General features: G+C 36.4%; 1 pseudogene across 1 annotated transcript; it reads right to left on the bottom strand.

Annotated features, from left to right (window-relative positions):
* Nucleotides 1-2703: 2703 nt before the first annotated feature.
* LOC110743021 lies at nucleotides 2704-4286 on the bottom strand (annotated as a pseudogene). Its single transcript, XR_004184153.1, has one exon. The product of XR_004184153.1 is annotated as an ATP synthase F(0) complex subunit B1, mitochondrial pseudogene (transcript).
* Nucleotides 4287-5629: the final 1343 nt, after the last annotated feature.

Below are 5629 nucleotides of genomic sequence, written 5' to 3'. Positions count from 1 at the left end.
TCTGAGGTTAACATATTTTTATTTCCCAATTTTGTGAATTGTCAGTTTTTTCATCTGAAAGAAAGCTTTTTTACAAAACATCTTCAAGCGAAAGAAAAAAATTGCCTAGGATCAAGAGAATTCAAGATTCTCTGATCTGGGGTGGATGAATGGCGGAAACAGGAAGAAAATAACCAAGACAGAAAAGACGCATAGAAATATAGACTCTCATATATGAAAGGGACTCTATGCAGTCCTGGTCCAATCAGTATCAAATTAGTGGATGTGATGTGTAATTTCTTGATGGAGCATTCCTCTAGTATCAGTTAGATTACTTCTAGAAATAGGGAGATCACTATCTCTTGAGACTGCCCATTCCATTTTGGGTCTCAAAAGTACCTATGTTTGATAGGGTCGAAGTTATTAATATGCATATGCATAGCAATTAAGTACTAGCTTTGAGAGCTTCCTATGTGCCAGGTGTAATTCTAAGTACCTCACGTGTATTAAATCGTTTAATGCTCAAAGAGTCATCTAAGGAAGTTATGATTATTATCTCCATTTTACAGATAAGACAAATGAAGCTCGGAAAGGTTACATAAACTTATCAATGTTACACAACTGGTAAATAACGGAGCCTGACACGGAACCCTAGAATTCTAGCTCTAGAGCCTATGCTTTTAAGCACATCAGTGTTCTTCCTTTCAATGCATGAATGTTCCCAGGTTTTCCTCATCCCGTAACTAGTCAAAGAATTCTACTGTTGCCCACTAAGATTTACCTCTTTCTTTGACTCCCACGGACAGATCTGCTGTTGCCAGACTATTTGGTTAGTCGTTTGTGACGCAGAATCAGGAATGACAAGAAAAAGGATAACAAGCAGATGGGCCAGGGGAAGACATTTCTGTAAAACGTGGTCTCAAATCAACGTAGTATGAGAAAAGTGTTGGAAGGAAAATGGAAGTTTTGAGAAGCCTCGCTGGAGACTATACAATTCATGGCATTCAGGAAACTCAAGGGAGGAAATTGAACTATTCTTATGTTACTTTTTGTTAGCTAGACTTTCCACTGATTACTGCACCAGTCTCACACTGGGCAACATAGATCATGGATTTAACTTGGTTACATATATTTCTGTAAGAATCTGTTGGTTCCTTGATCTTGGACTTCCCAACATCCAGATCTGTGAGAAATAAATTTCTATTGTTTATAAGCTACCCAGTTTACAGTGTTTTGTTACAGCATGCTGAACAAACTAAAGACACTTGATAAATTCACTATTAGGTCTAGCAGGGTTTTTTGTAGGTTTCCTGGGATATTTTTGCACAATGTTGTTTCACAATAGAGTTTTACTTCTTCTATTCAAATCTGGATACCTTTTATTCTTTTTTCTCTGCTTATTTCACTAGCTGGAACCTTCACTACGATGTTAACTAGATGTAAGTTCAGATATCTTTGCATTTTTTCTGGTCTTAAGGGGAAAATATCCAATCTTTCATTATAAAGTACCATGTTAGCTGTAGTTTTTTATAGATGTCTTTTATGAAGTTGATAAAGTTTTCTTTTATTCCTATTTCTCTGAGAGTTTTTATCAGAAATTTATGTTGGATTTTTTCAAATGCCTTTTATGCTTTTACTGAGATGATCATATGGATTTTATGTTTTAGTGTATTAATAAGATAAATTACGTTGATTGATTTTCAAATGTTAAGCCAAAATTGTTTACCAACACTGTTTTCATGAGATAAATTCCGCTCTTTCATGATGTATTATCATTTTTATATATTGTTGGATTTGATTTGTTAAATTTAAAAAATTGCATTTTTGTTCATGAGGGATATTGGTTTGGGTTTTTTTTTTGTGTTAATTGATGTCTTTGTCTGGTTTTGGTATCAGGGTAATGCTAACTTTATAAATTGAGATGGGGAGAATTCAAACCCTTCAATTTTTTGAAGAGTTCATGTAACAATACATATTATTTCTTCCTTAAATTTTGGAAAGACATGTTGGCATGGGATTTTCTTTGTGAGAAGATTTTTTTAGTTACACATTGATTTTCTTTTATAAATATAGAATTGTTCAGATTAAGTACTTCAGTGAGTTTTGGTCATTTATGTCTTTGGAGAAATTTGTTTATTTCATCTAAGTTGTGGAATTTATTAGCAGGAAATTCATATTTTTTCATATTTTCCATTTATTTTATATATATATATATATATATATATTTTTTTTTTTTTTTTTTTTGAGACGAAGTCTCGCTCTGTCACCCAGGCTGGAGTGCAGTGGCACGATCTTGGTTCACTGCAACCTCTGCCTCCTGGGTTCAAGTGATTCTCCTGCCTCCTGAGTAACTGGGAATACAGGTGTGCACCACCATGCCCAGGTAATTTTTGTATTTTTAGTAGAGTTTCACCATGTTGGCCAGGATAGTCCCCATCTCTTGACCTCGTGATCCTCCTGCCTTGGCCTCCTAAAGTGCTGGGATGACAGGCGTGAGCCACTGTGTCTGGCTCATATTTTTCTTTTATTATATGTAGTTTCTGTAGGGAAGTCTCCTCTATCATTTCTCATATTGATAATTTGTGTTTTTCTGATTAGTATCACTTTTATAGATTTTTCTCAATGAACCAAAGCTTTTCTGTATTTTTGTGGTATTCTACAAATTTAGGTATGTTGCCTTCTCATTTTCATTCAGTTTAAAATACTTTCCAATTCAATTTGCCATTTTTTCATTCAATTATCACTATATTGCAAGAAGGTATACTTAATTACAAGTTTAAACTATAGCTTGGTAATCTTGAGTCAGGCAGCAAGTTTTAATAAAGGCAAACTGCTTATTCAAAAGTGATCATGGAACAACTGAAATGCAGAGTAAGAAGGACAAGAAACATCTAACTGGACAATAGGGACAATAGATTTAGTTATCTCACTATATGAAACAACCTTTTCATTTTTAGGAGAGGTAACTTCTACTGAAGTTATAGTTTATCTCTCCTAAAAATACAGAATGCAGAATACAAAAATACAATACAGAAATATTTTGTCACATAGACTAGTTTCCATTTAGTCAATCAACTATTTCCAGTTGTCTCAATTGGGATAGATACATTTACATAACTGGCTGTGCTTCAGGCTTCTTCGCCAGCAGCTTTAGGTTGGCAGTGCACTTGGCAATTGTCTCCTTTTCCTGCTGCGCAGAGATGCTCTGCACCACGTGCTTCTCTACCTAATTTATCATGTGTTCTCGTTTCTTTCAAAGCATCATGTTCTGCACAGATATATGATAGTCCAGGTGATTCTTTACTTACTTATATACTCTATGCAGTTGTTCCCAGTAACCTCCAAAGCCATAGCAATGTTGTTTTTCTGCACATCCAAAAGGTAATGGCGCTTCTGAAGGAGTGCTGGCTGTGACTTCACCAAATCAACTGCATCCTGGATTTGTTTGATAGAAGCCTGCTTTACCTCTTCTAGTTGGGCAATTTTTTGTTCACTGAATTTTTCAGCAAAATCTCCAATAGAGGCACCATATTTTTATATTATATAGACAAGTAAGCATACTATTGATGCGGTAGAGAAGGTCTCTGGGATAATCATATATTTTTCCTTGGATAAAGCACACAAGATAAGCCGAGTTCTGAGCACAAAGGGTCCTGTTACACCAGTTTTAGGATAAAGAAACTGGAAGATTTCCTCAGGGATCAGCCCCAAATGAACTTTTCCTCCATATTCAGGAAGAGGTGGTAGAGGGGCACGGCGTGGCTGCCCTGTATGAAAGGTCTTTGTTGCCTGCAATATCCCTGGACCTACTAAGGCTGTATTCTTAAGAGAGGGGGCCACCATGGCGGCGGCAGAATATGCCACCTGGGACAGCATGGTCAGCGAAGGCCCAGGCAGTGGTCTTAGCATCCCTGTGATTCCAACCAGAGCCAATTTGCCTTTTAACCTTTGGTTTCTAGAGATTTCTACGTTAGTCATTTTAAAAATTTTATTCCTCTGTAGTCACAGAATAGACTTTGTATGACCTAAATTCTTTTAAATTTATTTAGACTGGTTTTATGGCCCAGAGTATGGTCTATGTTTCACATGCACAAGAGTGTTTCACATGCACATAAGAAGAATGTGTATTCTGCTGTTGTTGGTTGTGGATTGTTCTATAAATGTCAATTAGGTCAACTTAGTTGATAGTATTGTTCACATATTCCATGTTTTAGATAATTTTCTGTCTACTTGTTCTATCAAATATTGAGAGAGGTGAATTTAATCTCCAACCACATTTGTGGATTTGTGCATTTCTTTTTACAGTTGTGTTAGGTTTGGGTTCCTATGTTTTATTTATATTTATTTTATTTTTTATTTTTAAATAGGTTTTGAGGGAACAGTTGGTGTTTGATTACATGAATAAATTCTTTAGTGATGATTTCTGAAATTTTGGTGCACCCATCACCCAAGCAGTGTACATTGTACCCAGTGTGTAGTCTTTTATCCCTTGCCACCCCTCATTTTTTCCCCCATGTCCCTAAAGTCCAGTGTATCATTGTTATGCCTTTGGGTCCTCATAGCTTAGCTCCCATACATGAGTGAGAACCTGTGATGTTTGGTTTTCCATTCCCGAGTTACTTCACTTAGCATAATAATCTCTAATTCCATACAGGTTGTTGTGAATGCCATTATTTCGTTCCTTTTTATGGCTGAGTGGTATTCCATGGTATATCTCTATCTCTATCTCTACCTCTACCTCTATCTCTATCTCTATCTCTATCTCTATCTCTATCTCTATCTATATCACATTTTCATTAAATACTCCTTGATTGATGGACATTTGGGCTGTTTCCATATTTTTTTGCAATTGCAAATTGTGCTGCTATAAACATGTGTGAGCAAGTATCTTTTTTGTATAATGACCTCTTTTCCTCTGAGTATATATATATATAGGTGAGATTACTGGATCAAATGGTAGATGTACTTTTAGTTCTTTAATGAATCTTCACACTGTTTTCCATAGTGGTTGTACTAGTTTATGTTCCCACCAACAGTGTAAAACTGTTTCCTTTTCACCACATCCATGCCAACATCTATTATTTTTTGATTTTTTGATTATGGCACAATATAATCACAAATTGATTATGGCACAATATAATCACAATATTGATTCTACCCATCCAAGAGCATGGGATGTGTTTCCATTTATTTGTGTTGTCTATGATTTCTTTCAGCAGTGTTTTGTAGTTTTCCTTGTAGAGGTCTTTCACCTCCTTGGTTAGGTATTTTCCAAAGTATGCTATTTTATTTTTTGCAGCTATTGTGAAAGGGATTGAGTTCTTGATTTGATTCTCAACTTGGTTGCTGTTGGTGTATAGCAGAGCTACTGATTTCTACATTAATTTTGTATCCTGAAACTTTGCTGAATTCACTTACCAGTTCTAGGAGCTTTTTGGATGAGTCTTTAGGGTTCTTCTCTCCTCTCCTCTCCTCTCTTCCCCTTCCGTCCCCTCCCTTTCCCTCCCCGCCACGCCCCCGCCTTTCTTTTTTTTGATGGAGCCTCGCTCTGTTGTCAGGCTGGAGTGCAGTGGCATGATCTCGGCTCACTGCAACCTCCACCTCCTGGGTTCAAGTGATTCTCCAGCCTCAGCCTCCCATCTGTAGGGTT

Source organism: Papio anubis, chromosome 6, assembly GCF_008728515.1.
Source record: "Papio anubis isolate 15944 chromosome 6, Panubis1.0, whole genome shotgun sequence".
NCBI classification, from domain to species: Eukaryota; Metazoa; Chordata; class Mammalia; order Primates; family Cercopithecidae; genus Papio; species Papio anubis.
Note: the sequence above shows the minus strand (reverse complement) of the source record. Positions and strands in the feature narration are given on the sequence as shown.